We start from the raw sequence: 19023 nt of genomic DNA on the forward strand, positions 1-19023 counted from the left end.
CAAAATAAAGACCAGATTGTCAAACTAGTAAAATAAAATTTAAAAGGAAATGATAAGTGTATACTGCTAATAAGATACATCCCTTAAAGATAATGTATAGAAAGGCTGAAAATAAAAAGGTGGAAAAAGACATACGATGTAAACATCAATTAAAAACCAATTTTTCTCTAATACAGGAAAGTAGGCCTTAATGAAAAACATATTTCTAGAAATAAAGAGGAATATTTCATATTTATATCATGAAAAATATCTAAATATTCTAATATTTATGCACTTAATAAGATAGCATCAAAATACATGGAGCAAATTTGGCAAAATTGAAAGAAGAAAGTTTCCCACAATGATTTTGGAAGATTTTAACATATCTCTCTAGTTAATAGAATAAGCCAGCTGGAACCCAGAAAAGTATGATTATGTATGTGAAAAATACATATCATATATACCCCATGGAGCCCAGAAAGCTATGATTATGTGTGTGAAAAATTCAAAACAAAATACAGGTAAACAGTCAATATTAACCGGTGATTTCAACAATTCTCATTTGATGTAAAGTGAGTATACAAATTTAATTGTATTTCTATATTCCAATATTAAACAATTAATAATAATTTTAAATAATTTAAAATTATATCAACTATAAAGGATTATATCTAACAGAGATAAGTAAGATGTCCATAGAAGAGTACAAAATATTATTAAAAGAATGAGAGAAGCCAGGCGTGGTGGCTCAAGCCTGTAATCCCAGCACTTTGGGAGGTTGAGGCGGGTGGATCACGAGGTTGAGAGATCGAGACCATCCTGGTCAACATGGTGAAACCCCGTCTCTACCAAAAATACAAAAAATTAGCTGGGCATGGTGGTGCGTGCCTGTAATCCCAGCTACTCAGGAGGCTGAGGCAAGAGAATTGCCTGAACCCAGGAGGCGGAGGTTGCGGTTAGCCGAGATCGTGCCATTGCACTCCAGCCTGGGTAACAAGAGCGAAACTCCATCTCAAAAAAAAAAAAAAAAAAAGAATGAGAGAAAACCTAACTAAATGGAGGAATATACCATGGTCATAGATTAGAAGATGATATTTTTATTTATGTTAATTATATTCAAGTTGATCAGATTCAGTGAAATACCAATCAATTTTCAAAAAAAAATTATGAAAATTGACAAACTAATACTAAAAAGGCCAAAGAATAGCCTCAAAAAGTTGAAGAGTAATAACAAAATTGGAACTCTTAAAGTAATAGACATCAAAAATTATTATGAATGAAAATAATTAAGAGTATATATACTACTGGCCCAATGATGGATAAAAAGACTTCTGCAGAGTGGCTGGAAAGACAGCCAAATAGGAATAGCTCCAGTGTGCAGCTCCCAGCAAAATCAACTCAGAAGGCAAATGATTTCTACATTTCCAACTGAGGTACGCAGTTCATCTCACTGGGACTGGTTAGACAGTGGGTGCAGCCCACAGATGGCAAGCTGAGCAGGGTGGGGTGTTGCCTTACCCAGGAAATGCAAGCGGTTGAGGAATTCCCTCCCCTAGCCAAGGGAGGTCATGAGGAACAGTGCACTCAGGCCCAGATACTGCGTGTTTTTCACAGTGTTCAAAACCCAAGAGACCAAGAGATTCCTTTTGGCCGGTGCCACCAGGGCCCTGAGTTTCAAGCACAAAACTTGGGGGTCATTTGGGCAGATACCAAGCTAGCTGCAGGAGTTAATTTTCATACCTCAGTGGTGCCTGCAAGCCAGCAAGAAAGAATCATTCACTCCACTGAAAACAGGGCTGAAGCCAGGGAGCCAAGGGGTCTACCTCAGTGGATCCTACCCCCATGAAGCCCAGAAAGCTAAGATCCACCAGCTTGAAACTCTTGCTGCCAGCACAGCAGTCTAAAATTGACCTGAGATGCTCTAGCTTGGTGTACGGAGGGGTGTCTAACATTACTGAGGCTTGAGTAGGCAGTTTTCTCCTCACATTGTAAAGAAAGTCACCGGAAAGTTTGAACTGGGTGAACTTCAGCCCACTACAGCTCCACAAAGCTGCTGTAGACAGAATGCCTCTTTAGATTGCTGCTCTCTGGACAGTACATCTTTGAAAGAAAGGCAGCAGCCCCAGGCAGGGGCTTACAGATAAAACACCCATCTCCCTGGACAGAGCACCAGGGAGAATGGGTGGCTGTGGGCAGAGCTTCAGCAGACTTAAACATTTCTGCCTGCTGGCTCTGAAGAGAGCAGCAGGTCTCCCAGCATGAAGCTCGAACTCTGCTAAGGAACAGACTGACTCCTGTACCTCCTAACAGGGAGACACTTCCCAGTAGGAATCAACAGACACCTCATACAGGAGAGTTCTGGCTGGCATCTGGAAGGTGCACCCCTGGAACAAAGCTTCCAGAGGAAGGAAGAGGCAGCAAACTTTGCTGTTCTGCAGCCTTTGCTGGTGATACCCAGGCAAACAGCATCTGAAGCAGACTTCTAGCAAACTCCAGCATACCTGCAGCAGAGGGGCCTGACTGTTAGAAGGAAAACTAACAGAAAGGAATAGCATCAACATCAACAAAAAAGACTTACACAAGCCCCATCCGAAGGTCACCAACATCAAAGAACAAAGGTAGATAAATCCTTGAAGATGAGGGAAAAAACAGTGCAAAAAGGCTGAAAATTCCCATAACCAGAATTCCTCTTCTCCTCAAAAGGATCACAAATCCTTGCCAGCAAGGGAACAAAACTGGATGGAGAATGAGTTTGACAAATAGACTGAAGCAGGCTTTAGAAGGTGGGTAATAACAAACTCCTCTGTGCTAAAGGAGCATGCTCTAACCCAATGCAAGGAAACTAAGAGACTTGAAAAAAGATTAAAGGAATTGCTAACTAGAATAACTAGTTAGCAATTTAGAGAAAAACTAAATGACATGATGGAGCTGAGAAACACAACACAAGAACCTTGTGAAGCATAAACAAGTATCAATAGCCAAACCAATTGAGCAGAAGAAAGGATATCAGAGATTGAAGATCAACTTAATGCAATAAAGTGAGAATACAAGATTGGAGAAAAAAGAACAAACAGGTAAAACAAAGCCTCCAAGAATTATGGAACTATGTGAAAAGCCCAAACTTACGTTCTACTGGTGTCCCTGACAGTGATGGAAATAATGGAACCGAATTGGAAAATGCTCTTCAGGATATTATTCAAGAGAACTTCCCCAACATAGCAAGACAGGCCAACAGCCAAATTCAGAAAATACAGAGAACACCACAAAGATACTCCTTGAGAAGACCAATCCCAAGACACATAATCATTCAGATTCACCAAGGTTGATATGAAGGAAACAATGTTAATGGCAACCAGAGAGAAAGGTTGGGTTACCCACAAAGGGAAACCCATCAGACTAACAGCAGATGTCTCAGCAGAAAGCCTACAAGCCAGAAGACAGTGGGGGTCAATATTCAGCATTCTTTAAGGAAAGAATTTTCAACCCAGAATTTCATATCCAGCCAAACTAAACTTTACAAGCAAAGGAGAAATAAAATCCTCTATAGGCAAGCAAATGCTGAGAGATTTTGTCACCACCAGGCCTACCTTACAAGAGCTACTGAAGGAAGTACTAAATATGGAAAGGAAAAAGCAGTACAAGCTGCTGCAAAAACATACCAAATTGTAAAGACCATTGACACTATGAAGAAACTGCATCAACTAACGGGCAAAATAATCAGCTAGCATCATAATAACAGGATCAGATTCACCCATAACAATATTAACCTTAAATGTAAATGGGCTAAATCCCCTAATTAAAAGACACAGACTGGCAAATTGTATAAAAAGTCAAGACCCATTGGTGTGCTGTATTCAGGAGACCCATTTCATGTGCAAAGACACACACAGGCTCAAAATAAAGGGATGGAGGAATATTTACCAAGCAAAGGGAAACCAAAAAAACAAAAAAACAAACAAAAAAAAACAGTAGGAGTTGCAAGCCTAGTCTCCTATAAAACAGACTTTAAAGTATCACAAAAGACAACAAGTATCACAAAAGACAAACAAGGACATTGCATAATGGTAATGCAATAAGAAAAGTTAACTATCCTAAATACATATGCACCCAATATAGGAGCACCCAGATTCATAAAGCAAGTTCTTAGAAATGTACAAAGAGTCTTGGAATGCCACACAATAATAATGGGAGATTTTAACACCCCACTGTCAAATTCACCAAGACAGAAAATTAACAAGGATATTCAGGGACTTGAACTCAGCTATGGAGCAGGCAAACACAACAGACATCTACAGAAGTCTCCATTCAAAATCAATAAAATATACATTCTCAGCACCTCATCACATTTATTCTAAAATTGACTACATAATTGGAAGTAAAACTCTCCTCAGCAAATGCAGAAGAACAGAAATCAAAACAAACTGTCTCTCAGACCACAGTGCAATCAAATTAGAACACAGGATTAAGAAACTCACTCAAAACCTCACAACTACATGGAAATTGAACAACCCGCTCCTGAATAACTAGTGAGTAAATAAAAAAAACCTAAGGTATAAATAAATAAGTTCTTTGAAACCAAAGAGAACAAAGACACAACATATCAGAATCTGGAACAGAGCTACAGTAGTGGTTAGAGGGAAATTTATACCACTAAATGCCAACAGGAGAAAACAGGAAAGATATAAAATTGATACCCATGCATCGTAACTAAAAGAACTAGAGAAGCAAGAGCAAACAAATTCAAAAGCTAGCAGAAGACAAGAAATAAATAAGATCAGAGCAGAACTGAAGCAGATAGAGACACAAAAACCCTTCAAAAAAAAATCAATGAATCCAAGAGCTGGTTGTTTGAAAAGATTAACAAAATAGATAAACTGCTAGCCAAACTAATAAAGAAGAAAAGAGGGAAGAATCGGAAAAATGAAATAGACACAATAAAATATGATAAAGGGGATATCACCAATGATCCCATAGAAATAGAAACTACCATCAGAGACTATAAATACTTCTATGCAAATAAACCAGAAAATCTAGAAGGAATGGATAAATTCCTGGACACATACACCCTCCAAGACTAAACCAGGATGCAATTGAATCCCTGAACAGACCAATAACAAGTTCTGAAATTAAGGCAGTAATTATTAGCCTACCAACCAATAAAAAGATGAGAACAGATGGATTCACAGCCGGAATTCCACCAGAAGTACAAAGATGAGCTGGGACCATTCCTTGTGAAACTATTCCAAACAATAAAAATAGAGGGACTCTTTCCTAACCCATTTGATGAGGACAGTGACATCCTGATACAAAACCTGGCAGAGACACAACAAAAAAAGGCAATTTCAGGCCAATATCCCTGATGATCATTGATGCAAAAATACTGAATAAAATACTGGCAAACCAAATCCAGCAGCACATCAACAAGCTTATCCACCACGAGCAAGTCAGTTTCATCCTGGGCTGCAAGGCTAGTTCAACATACACAAATCAATAAATGTAATCCATTGCATAAACAGAACCAATGACAAAAACCACATGATTATCTCAATAGATTCAGAAAAGGCCTTCAATAAAATTCAACAGCCTTCATGTTAAAAACTCTTAATAAACTAGGTTTTCATGGAACTTATCTCAAAAGTATAAGACCTATTTATTACAAATCCACAGCCAATATCATACTAAATGGGCAAAAGCTGGAAGCATTCCCCTTGAAAACTGGCACAAGACAAGGATGCCCTGTCTTACCACTCCTGTTCAACATAGTATTGAAAGTTCTGGTCAGGGCAATTAGCCAAGAGAAAGAAATAAAGGGGATTCAAATAGGAAGAGAAGCAGTCAAATGGTTTCAGTTTGCAGATGACATGATTGCATATTTAGAAAATCCTATCGTCCCAGCCCAAAATCTCCTTAAGCTGAGAAGCAACTTCAGCAAAGTCTCAGGATACAAAATCAGTGTGCAAAAATCATAAGCATTTCTATACACCAATAAAAGATAATGAGCCAAATCATGAGTGAACTCCCATTCACAATTGCTACAAAGAGAATAAAATATCTAGGTATACAACTTACAAGGGATGTGAAGGACCTCTTCAAGGAAACTACAAACCACTGCTCAAGGAAATAAGAGAGAACACAAACAAATGGAAAAACATTCCATGCTGATAGATAGAACTAATATTGTGAAAATGGCCATACTGCTCAAAGTAATTTACAGATTCAATGCTATCCCCATCAAGCTACCATTTACTTTCTTCAAACAATTAGAAAAATCAACTTTAAATTTTGTATGGAACCAAAAAAGAGCCCATATAGCCAAGATAATCCTAAGCAAAAATAACAAAGCTGGAAACATAATGCTACCTGACTTCAAACTATACTACAAGGCTACAGTAACCAAAACAGCATGGTGCTCATGCCAAAACAGATATATAAACTAATGGAACAGAATAGAGGCCTCAGAAATGACACTGCTCATCTACAACCATCTGATCTTTGACAAACCTAAAAACAACAAGCAATGGGGAAAAGATTCCCTATTTAATAAATGGTGTTGGGAAAACTGGCTAGCCATATGCAGACAACTGAAACTGGATCACTTTCTTACACCTTATACAAAAATTAACTCAAGATGAATTAAAGACTTAACTGTAAGATCTAAAACCATTAAAACCAATAGAAGAAAACATAAGCAATACAATTCAGGACATAGGCATGGGCAAAGACTTTATGACTAAAACACCCAAAAGCAATGGCAACAAAAGTCGAAATTGACAAATGGGATCTAATTAAACTAAAGAGCTTCTGCACAGCAACAGAAACTATCATCAGAATAAATAGACAACCTACAGAATGGCAGAACATTTTTGCAATCTGTCCATCTGACCAAGGGCTACTATCCAGAATCTACAAAGAACTTAAACAAATTTACAAGAAAAAAACCAACAAACCCATCAAAAAGTGGGTGAAGGATACAAACAGGCACTTCTCAACAGAAGTCATTTATGCAGCCAACAAACATATGAAAAAAAGCTCATTATCACTGGCCATTAGAGAAATGCAAATCAAAACCACAATCAGATACCATTTCATGCCAGTTAGAATGGCAATCATTAAAGAATCAAGAAACAACAGATGCTGGAGGTGATGTGGAGAAATAGGAACACTTTTACACTGTTGGTGGGAATGTAAATTAGTTCAACCATTGTGGGAGACAGTGTGGCAATTCCTTAGGGATCTAGAACCAGAAATACCATTAGACCCATCAATCCCATTACTGGATATATACCCAAAGGATTATAAATAATTCTACTATAAAGATGCATGCACATGTATTTATTGCAGCACTGTTCACAACAGCAAAGACTTGGAACCAACCCAAATGCTCATTGATGACAGACTTGATAAAGAAAATGTAGCACATATACACCATGAAATACTATGTAGCCATAAAAAACGATGAGTTCATGTCCATTGCAGGGACATGGATGAAGCTGAAAACTGCTATTCTCAGCAAACTAACACAAGAACAGAAAACCAAACACTGCAAGTTCTTACTCGTAAGTGGGAACTGAACAATGAGAACACATGGACACAGGGCAGATAACATCACACACTGGGGCCTGTTGGAGGGTGAGAGACTACAGAAGGGATAGCATTAGGAGAAATACCTAGTGTAGATGATGGATTGATGGGTACAGCAAACAACCATGGCATGTGTATACCTATGTAATAAACCTGCATGTGTTACACATGTATCCTAGAACTTAAAGTATAATAATAATTTAAAACATTAAAAGAATTTTAAAAAAAGACTTCTGGAACAGAAAATAAAGTTTAAAATTGACGTACACATGCATCAATTCCTGATTTTTGACAACAGTTGTACTGCAGAGCTGAGATAAACGGACCTCAATAGAAAATATATACATTAAAAAGTGCTCACCATTGTTAATTATCAAGGAAAAGAAAACTAAAAGGACACTGAGATACCACAAAATACCCAGCAGAATGGCCCAAAATGAAAAATACTGACTGAGTGCTATTGAAACATGTGAAGTAATTTAATACAACTATGTGTTGGTGGGAATATATATTTGTTTAGCCACTTTGGAAAATTATTTGGCAATCTGTCTTAAACTTGGCCATAATGTACTACTCAGTAACTTCACCCCTAGGTTTATACCCATCATAATTCCTATGCACTATAATACGTGTACAGAAATGTTCATCATGGCATTATTTATAACTGCTATATACCAGAAGTAACCAAATGCCTATGAATCATAGAATGAACAGACTGTGTATAGTCATACAATAAATACTATATAGCAATGACAATTAGTGAACCTCTGTTACATACAATAATATAAATGAATCTCACTATAGGAACAAAAGAAGCCAGAGTCGTTAGAATATATACTCCATACTTCCATTAAATAAATTTTAACAATAGGTAAAAAGTAGTGCCTCTGATAAGAGTAGTGCAAATAGTAGTTCCCTTTAAGGTAGATAATGGGTAGAAATTGAAAGAGGCATGAAGGGCTTCCAAGGTGCTGATAATGTTCTATTTTCTGATCATTTCGGTACTAACAGGGGTATGTTCACTTTTTTTGTGTGTGCTCCAATTAAAAATTAATTTTACAAAATGCGTGTATGACTTTGGAATCAGAAAATCTTAGGTTGAAGGATCAACTCTGGCACTTCCTAGCTTCAGTTTTAGTATACGTGCTGCCAGAGTAAGCAACACCATCCTCAGTTCATTATTTTGGACAAGTAACTTCGCCTTTCTGAATCTCAGATTTCTCATCTGTGAATAGGGCACAGTAATTATGCCCACTTCAGAGGAATATTATGCACATTAACTTAAATAACGTGCTAGAAACTTATTAAATGGCAGTAGTAGTAGCAGGAAATGGTAGAAGTTTTTCTGGAGGAAAGAGTGGAATGAGAAAAGTTATGGAAACCATAGAACAACAAGGAGGCAATGACAAGATCCTCTGCTCAGTTCAAAGTTCCTCCAGTGGGGCTGAATCTTGAATTCTTACCCATTTGAGGTGGCAGCAGTAATCCTTTTGTAATCATTTTGGGAACCCTAACTTACACAGTCAGCATTTCTTAAAGCAGTAAATGTTCATCCTCTAAGTTGCTTCAGGAAGGTTAACTTGGCAAAGTTCACCTACAGTTGTTGTATTAGGCTCTCAATCTTCCTTCTCTAGGCTTGTATATTAGAGGCCTGTGTTCTCACTGTTTTTTCAAGTCAAAGCATGTGTCTTGCAATCTTCTTTGAATAAGGCTCAGTGCAAAACTGGGACCAGTAGCCTTCACCTCCATTCATTCTTATCTATCAAGGATTTTTTGTGAGCATAAGAGGCAGCAACTTTACTTGTATTTCATTTCATTGCTTAATTATATCCACATGCAATTAGAAAACATATGGCAAGGCATATTTCTGAAGGTCACAAAATCTAGTAGAGCTGGAAAGCCAGGATTTTATTCCAACTTCTGCCACTTACTAACTGCAGAACCTTAGGCAAGTCACTTAACCTCTAAGTTTCCTCAGCTGTAAAACAATAATAAACACAGTGCACAGGTCACAGGATTTCTATGAGAATTAAATTAGTTAACAAAATAAAGCACTAAGAACAGTGCCTGGTACATAAAATATACTGAATAAGGGTTAGCTGTCACTATAATAAATAGGCAAATTACCAACACCTTAAATGCTGAGTTGGAACAGATTTTTAAACTATACTGGACAGGTGCAGTGGTTCACACCTGTAATCCCAGCACTTTGGGAGGCCGAGGCAGGCAGATCACTTGAGGTCAGGAGTTCTAAACCAGTCTGGCCAACATGGTGAATCCCCATCTCTACTAAAAACACAAAAATTAGCCAGACATGGCAGGAGGCACCTGTAATCCCCGTTACTCAGAAGGCTGAGGTACGAGAACTTCTTGAGCTTGGGAGGCAGAGGTTGCAATGAGCTGAGATCACACTATTGCACTCCAGCCTGGGAAACAGACAGAGCAAGACTCTGTCTCAAAAATAGTTTTTTAAAAACCCAAAAAACAAAAAACAAAAATACATACACACAAAAAAACAAAACTTTATACTTAAGATCTATCTTTACTTATTGAGGGAGGCCACTTCAAAATGGTAATGCTCCTGACAATCTATCCCCTCTGCCTGTCCAGGTTCCACATACTTGAGGTACCCCAGGCCCACCAAACCACATAATGCCGGGCCTCTTTGTCTCCTACAATCTATTCCTCCTAAAAAACTCAGCTGAAGATTTTCTCTTCTACCCCACCAAGTAAAAAATGTGCCCACCTTCCTTTGTATGCCTATCTCTTAGAATATTAATCCCTAAATATATAAAATATAAAATAAATTTTTATATTTTATATAAAAATATAAAATAAATTATAATTTCCCCAAAGAGACTCTGACCTTCAAAGGTGTGACTATGCATTCTTCATTTTCTTATTACTTAATATTTGGAACTCTATATTGCACACATTAGAAACTTGAAAAAATTAAGAAATTCAAAGGACATTCAAATTCTTTCTCACAATTTAAAAATTATGGGTACAGGGACAAGAGTGGAATTGGAAAACATCAATTCCACTATAATAAATTCACCCTAGTAAACAATGCACATTTAATAAACAGGATACACATCTCTATTTTCTTCCCCATTCCCTGATAATTGTTTTTTAGTGATGAACCAAAAACAAAAAACCTAATAAATGCATAAGTTTATAATTTGAGAAACTAGCATGAGAATAATGAGGTCATCCCATGGAAGTCATAAAATAAGCATGACTTTCTTCTGTCAGTTCTTTTACTTATTGCCCATATAATTAAATATAGTTGTACATTAATTCTGTTTGCTGTTATTTCATGCTCAGAACAAAATATTTCTCTCTCTCTTACTTAACTTTGTGTAGATGATGCTATTCCCATGAGCATTAAAGAACAGGGTTTAACAATGAAATGTTGAAAACAGCCAAAACTTACAAGAAGTATGTCTGGCACACTTAGTGACAAGCATAATCATTACTGCATGGCAGGGTAATTAAGTATAAATGGCAAACAGTTCTATTACATGTCTGTAATTAGTACTGCTCTTAAATCTTCAATCCAAGTATTTGAGATGTCAGCAGCAGGAAACCCTGCTCCTATAACAAAATGCTTCTCAGTGGTGGCTTCATATGAGAATCAGCAGAGGAGCTTTATATATATATATATGTATTAAAATCCATACGCCCAGGGCTCTTGCCTCAAATCACTTTCGTTAGAATACCTGGGGTTTAGACCCAGGCATCAGTACTTCTTATTACAGTTGATTATAATGTGCACTTAAGATTAAGGATTATAGCTATAAACAAGAACATGCAAGGGAGTTGAAGCTGTCCCTTCCCTCTATATTTCCACAGCACTGGGAACAGTCTCTACTGAAGGCTCATCAAATAATCAATCAATTAGGTAATTACAAGTATTGATTAACAATGATCAATTAATGTTTGTCACAAGACTTTGGCATAGCTTGTTCTTTTCTGCAATATAATGTACAAATGAGAAAACCCTTATTTTCCTCTCCATCCTCCCAGCATTCTGTCTGGAACCTGAAGTGTAGCCTGGCACCTATACACATACTGTCAAGTCAGCCTCAGTGTCTGGTCTTTTTTTTTTTTTTTAATTTTAGTAAAATATGTATAACACAAAATGCACCATTTTAACCATTTATAAGTATGCAGTTTAGTAACAATAAGTATAGTCCTATTGTTTTACAACCATCACCACCATCTATCTCCAGAATCTTCCCAAACTGGAACTCTGTACCTATTATATACTCTCTAGGTCCCCTCACCTCTCCTGTCCCTGACAATCTCCATTCTACTTTCTTTCTCTATGAATTTGACTATTCTAGGTACCTCATATAAGTGGAGTCCTGCAGCATTTGTCTTTTTAAGTCTGGCAAATGTCTGCAAGCTTCATTCCTGTTGTAGTATGTATCAGAAGTTCATTTGTAAGACTGAATAATATCTCATTGCATATATATACTACATTTTGTTTTTCCATTCATCCATTGACAGACACTGGGTTGTTTTTACCTTTTGGCTACTGTGAATAACACTGCTGTGAGCATGGATGTACAAGACTTTTTATGCATAGCTTTACCTACCTAGCATGACCAATATTCCTAACCAGGAATCTAACACCAGAGAAGCAAAAGGGCTTGGTGAGTCAGGAGTGGGAACCTGTGACTTGCTTCTCGTCAAAAAAATACAGCAATGATGATGGAAAGCCATTCCTGTGTAGTTTATGTAAGACTTCATCTTAGCCAACTGTAAAGGGCTTATTCAGCTGGCTATGAAGAAGTAAGCTGCCATGCTGTGAGAGGGCCTGTGAGAGAGACACATGGCAGGAACTCTAGGCAGTCTCTAGGAGCTGAGAGAAGCCCCACCTGAAAGCCAACAAGAAAACGGGGACCTCAGCCCTACAACAACAAGGACCTGAATTTGGCCAAAAGTCTCGTAAGCTTGGAAGAGGACCTCTTCCTGTAGAAAGCTCTACTAATGAACACAGCCAGCTGACTCCTTGGCCGCTGCCTTGTGGCTGACATCAGAGAAGATGACTTAAATAAGCCATGCTTGGACTCTTGGTCCACTGGAAACTGAGATAGCAAAGATGTGTTGTTTAAGCTACTTAGTTTACGGTAATTTATTACACGGCAATAGAAAACTAATGTGCTTGGGTTTCCTAAGTTTCCGTTGCCAAGAAATTTCAAGTTTTGTCTTGTTCTTGTCACTTGTTTTTCCTCCTTCCTCATCTCACCTGGAAAGAGGGAACCTGAAGCTCCAGGTCTTTCTTTCTCTCATATTTCCCAGAGCTTCATCTGCAAGCCCCAAAAAGACCATTTAAACAGCTGCTTCAAATTTACCAATTAAAATTGTTTTGGCATCACAAATAACCAAAGAAGTATTAAACAGATGTTGGGGGACCATGATCATTCACACATTATAAAATATATATAAAATATAAAATGTTCTCTGGCCATTCCTGGCTATAGATTTAAAAAAAAAAATTGTCACACATAACTGCACTGAAAAATCTATGACTAACAAATACCTCTAAGGAGAATCAGCAGAAAGAGAAGACAAATAATTTTAAAATGAGACTTTAATGAAAAGAAACAGTTTTAGTTAAAAGATAGATAAAAGAAATGTATCTTTCACAAAGAAGGGACTTCCAAAGAGTTTGAAAATCAAAAAGTTTCATTCTTGTCTTCAGATCTGTTCCTCTTTTTCAGAATTGTATTGCAATTTAAACTCTAGAAAAAGGCAACAGGAGCTGAGCTGCTCAGTCTTACAGAAAGCAAACAGAGGTTCTGTGGAAACTGGGTACTGCTCACTGGGAGTCAAAGGCCAGTGGTGATGTTTGTCTCTCATCCAGTAAGCAAGGAAAAGAAACACCAGTGTCTTCTCAATGATACTATTTCACTACAGTCCTTCCTGAGTATCTAGCAAGGAATGGGCAGCATCCAGAGTGTTTTTGAGAAAAAACAATGGGTCAAAAAGACCTGCCCATTTCAGAGGACATTTAGAAGACATAAGAGAGAAGAGGTGGAGGCTCCTGCCCAGGCATCCGGGACCCTTGTTAAAAGCCAGCACTGCTCCAACTCACCTGAAATAACCTATTTGGAACCAAGTAGATCCAAAACTGCTATAAATATATATGATGGCAAGTTAAATAAAATGAGAATAGATTTCAGAGTTACTGTGATTGAGAGTCAGATGTTTTAACATCTAGGTGAGTTTATACAAGCCTTAGCCACTACTAGAGATAACCATGGGCTAGTTACTTACTCTTGATAAGCCTCATATAAAACTACTTGCCTGATAGGTTTACTGTGAAAATAAGTGAGATAACTATAGAAAGGTCATAGCAAAGTGTGACCAATAATAGATACTCAAAATTCATACTGTTGGCCATTGACTAGTTAGATACTGAGAATGAGAGAAGATTAGGATTAACCCAAATTAAAGAATTAGTGAAAAAAATGACAAGGGAAGACAATAAGAAATAAGGAAAAGAGAAGCAAATGTGGAAGAAAATCTTAAAGAATCAGATGCATTGATTCAATATTCAACAAATATTTGCTGCATTGAATGTATTAATCTGAAGGAGTAAAGGGAACCTTGGACATTATAGCTGCTAAGCCAAGGCTAGGTACTGGGTCCAAAAGTGCCATGTTTTTTGTGTAGTGTAAACATAGTGTGGCACATCCCATTAGGAATGTAGCCCACAAGGCAAGGGTAGGCTCTTGAGAGTCAGCACCGCACTTACGATGAGCACTTAGACCTTTGACTACTCAAAACAATAAGCCTTCAAATTCTCAGTGTTTTCCAAGGCTTCATTAAACAGTTTTCCTAACGCCTCGCAACTAACAAACCAGAAGTTTTAAGGATAAAGTGAGAGGGACTAAAGGGCAGATACAAACTAAGCAGAAAACCTTTTGAGAGGCCGAGAGGGCTGAGGTGGGGAAGCAGAGTGAGTAAAGCCCAGAACCTTTTGGCTCCTTAGAGAGAAGAAAAGAGAGACACAAAGGGAGAGTGGCTGGGTGCCAGGACTCAGACCAGCTGCCAAAGCTTATTTAACTTCATCTAGATGTCAAGGAAGATGCCACTTGATTCCAGTCAGGCTCCTAAATTCCTCCATGCTTTTTACCTCTTCCTTTTTTTGAAGCTTAACAGTACCACCCACCCTACCTCACCCCCACAAAAAAAGCCCCAAGCCTGGTTACACAACCCCAAGAGAAGCCACTCACACTGTAGGTTGCATGGGCTATAAATGTTGTGCACATTGTGGTAGAGAATACACATTTGACATCAGACAGAGTCAAATTGGAAAGCTGCTTCCAAAAACAGACAAACGTTACAACCTGGAGCAACTAAAATGACCCTGAGCTTTAATTTCACCTTCAGTAAAAAAAAAAAAAACAAAACTGATGCCTTATTAGGCAAGTCTAAGGCCTCCGTGAGTTAATTATGGAGAACGACAGACATGTAATAGCCAACCAATAACAGTTTTTTCATCACATCCCTGAGTAGCTCATTTTGACTGAGTGTATACATGTGCATTATCTATCACTATGCAATATAACCTTTTGTTTTCAAGCATACTGACAACTTTCACCAGATACATCACCCAACTACTTTCACCCATAGATTCTGAGTATCAGATCACCACACAACTGGGCTATTTTTCTTCTTCCATGCCTTATTGTATATAGACAGTTTCAATTTTTGCTTTTCTGAAGACCCAGGTTAAGGCAATAGTATTTATCAGAATATGTACCAATTTTTTAACTATCCAACTAGTAAGAACCTGTATATACACTCTTAAAAATCTTTAATTATCTATGTAAAATCTAGATATAGAACTTCTCATATGGCAACATGTAAGTCACTGTCTCATGGAAGGGAAAAAAGGGGTGTTTCCACCCCAGCCAAATTTCCCACTACTGCAAACTGCAGTTTCTTTCTGGAAGAATAATTTTCAGGGAAAAATAACAATTGTGGGCAGATTTTTATAATTATTGCATTAAAAAAATTTTAATTCTGACTATATATTTAATTTTAAAATAAGGCTTTCCAACAAAAAGCTCAAGAGTCCACCTGATTGTTATCTTAAAAGACATCATCTATAGGAATGATTAGAGCAGACTGTAGACAGCAAGTTTTCTGATCTTGAATCCTATTTCCCATATTAAAATCTATGTAGCTGTTGGCAGGTTATATAATTCTGTATGGCTCAATTTTCTCCTATATAAAATGGGAGTGATAAATGATATCTATCTTAAAGGTTTGTGAGGATTAAATGATTCAGTATTTGTGAGACATTCAGAGTGGTGACTGGCACATAATTAGTGGTATATAAATATTTTTTTCCATGGAAACATTCCTCTCCAATAAAGAAAACATTTTCTGTAGTGCACATCCTCAAATGCTCAGTACTGCTTTAGAAAGGAAGCAAATTAAAAACAAACATATTCTTTCACAGTCCTTTTCCACATCTTATTTAATCATATGACTCACCAGCATTTTCTTCTTTTACCTATTCTGCTCCTGTGGTAGGAGTGACAGATAAAACTAATTGTCCTTCCTACAACTGGAGTCAACATCTGAAGTCAGATGGCAAGTCTTTGTTTTATCTTTCCTTTTCATGAAAGAACAATAGTTTCAAATGATAGTTTAAGCATCCCTAGCAAAATGCAGTCATACCAGCAACTTGCCAGATGTCTCTGATTAATTTGCCTGTGTTCCACCAGACATTCAGAATGAGCTACTAATTTTGCTATGATGAATTTTGCTAAACAATATCTACATAAACACAAAAGAAAAACTTAATCTCAGTCAAAGGTTGAGAGCACCATGGCTGTCCTGGTGCTCAAGGCAGACCAGACATGGGCAGAAATGCTATGTTAGCTCTTCTCTGCCCTCTTTGCCAGTGATATTCAGTTCTCAGCCTTGAGAAGTACTGTACTTATTCAGGAACCCATATGTGGGTTCATATATAACCCTTCACATATGCCACAGTTGGTGCCATCAGATGGATCAAACCCATTCTCAATGTCCTTTTCTCACAGACCTCAGCTCTAAGGACCCAGAACTTGGTAGGCATTGATGCAACGAACAGCCTCTGCTCAACTCCACATGGAGGAAGCTAGGGAGCTCCAGGAAGCACCACCATTCTTAGTATCAATCAATGAGACATATTATAACAAGGCAGACTAGTGTCCAGGCTGGTCTAATCAAAGCCTTTCATATTTAAGGGTAGTTCTTAGAACACAAGAGTAGGACTCAAGAGGGAAAGAACTGACGTCAATATCAACAGTCTTGGATTCTAATCTTAGCTCTGCCATCAACCATGGTATATTCTGTAACTCCCCAGCATCTGTGACTTTACTTCTCTACTAAGGTGGGTAGCATCAAATAATCTCTAAGGTTCATATGGCTCTAAGGTCTTCTGATGTTCGGCATATTAAATTTAAATCAGAGATCAGAGTATGTGATACTGTGTAGTACTCTGACTCATCACGAAATTTATAATACTTCAATAAAGCTGAGTGCTTGTTAAAGAAACAGGCTATATGCCCACTGCATGCTGCATGCTTTTGAAGATCTAAAATGATCAGTAGGCACAAAACCAAGTCCCTACAAAGGACTATGATATACCGCAGGTTGGGTACAGCTGACCAGTGATTCCACATTGAGCCGACCTCAATCTGACAGGCCTTTACAGTGAGGCAAATCATCAATAATCCATATACAGGAGAGAGAATATCCTTCCTTTGTCCCATTCACTGTAGACAGACAGAACGAAGTCTGGTTTGGCACAGAAATTCTGTATAACTACTGACTTCTTTTCCTGGTTATAACAGAGCTAATAATTTATCCTTAAATACATTCAAGGAAATATGCTTATCTCAGATTGTTCAGCACCAGGAGAATGGTGTTTTGCCTCAAGATGAGCATAAGTCTTTTAACAAAGTAATTGAACATAATCTTGGTTCATGAGAATACATCTGGTGTCGTATATAGGGAGGAGGTCACAGATGAATTGCTACTAAATTCTCTTACATGTCATTCTACATGAAAAGCATATTGCTATTTGTAACATTTTTGTGGGTAAATAATAGATTATACTTATGTGTGCATATATAGTAATGTAATGCATATTTTATAATATTGTTATTATGTATAGTGCATATATATACATATACTATATGGAGTTCATATATCTCTGATATAGCAAAAGAGAACACTGGATGATGTTGTTTTTGAAAAGAAATATAGGCTCATGCCATCTGTAATTTCAGAATTCATACCACTAAAAATAAGTATTACTTTGAAAGGAAATAGATGAGAAATTTTTAGACTAATAAAACTTTTAACTTAATAAAACTCTGCTGATATCCAACATTAATCAGATCTCTTTCAGGCCCAAGATATTATGATTAATAATCTGGCATCACTGGCTTCCTTCACAAATATTTATTGATGATTCACTATGAGCCAAGTACTGTCAACAAATTGATTAATTAAACCTCCCTTTATAATTCTGTTGTTAAAATTAATCATTTGTTTGTCTAGGTCAGATGTTTTATCTTAATTCATATTACTTTGTTCATGAATAAGTTAAAATTTGTTTTAATTTCACAACTCTTGCATTTTACAATAGTGATTCAGGCTCAGCCAAGGCATTATCAAGGCAAAAAATAGAATTTCAATTAATAAATACTCAGTTAAAAACAGTGAAGAAAGGGGATCCTAACTCATGATGTTTCTAATAAATCTTTCCTGGCCCAGAAAATCAAGCTTTTGCTCATAAAGAAATGTATACACACACACACACACACACACACACACACACACACACACACACACAGTGGCAAGTATTTATATGTTCTTTTAAAAAGTCAAAAGTAATTCTAGCTTTTAATTGTTTCCTCTTCCTGAAATCCTCTTTCTGCCTGGTTCATGCTCCTTTTCATCATTGAGGTCTGGTTGAAGGTTACTTCCTCAGTGAAGCCTTCATGACAAACCTGCTTCTGTTGTCTCTTTGCCCTCCTTTCTCCTCACTCCAGACACCACCTGCTATAGTGTTGGTTTTATCGTATTATTGATTCCAATTAATAATTAAACATTGCTGACTTGTTTCTGCGTATACTGTTTACCGCCCCCACTAGAAAGGCTCTATGTGTATTCACTGATACATACCTAGCATCTAACACACTGACTGGGAGAGAGTAGCAATCATATAAACTGGAATGAATAAATTATATCATCTTTCTTTGAAGCTCCAGCATGTTTCTTTTTCATGATACTTGAAAACTACTAAAATGTGATATTTTTGCTAACATAGTCACAATTCATTGTGATGTATGTGCACTTTTAAGTTCATTACTCTAGAAAGAGAAGTGTACACTTCCTAATACTATTTCTTTACTCCCCTAGGGTTTTCAAGTACTAGAAAAA

At 37.3% G+C, this 19023-nt stretch overlaps 1 protein-coding gene across 1 annotated transcript in view; it reads right to left on the reverse strand.

Annotated features, from left to right (window-relative positions):
• PRKG2 (protein kinase cGMP-dependent 2) overlaps positions 1-19023 on the reverse strand; it is a 116658-nt gene that overhangs the window by 86248 nt on the left and 11387 nt on the right. The gene's annotated exons all lie outside the window — the stretch shown is intronic.

The sequence above is a fragment of the Saimiri boliviensis genome, chromosome 3, assembly GCF_048565385.1.
Source record: "Saimiri boliviensis isolate mSaiBol1 chromosome 3, mSaiBol1.pri, whole genome shotgun sequence".
Lineage (NCBI taxonomy): Eukaryota > Metazoa > Chordata > Mammalia > Primates > Cebidae > Saimiri > Saimiri boliviensis.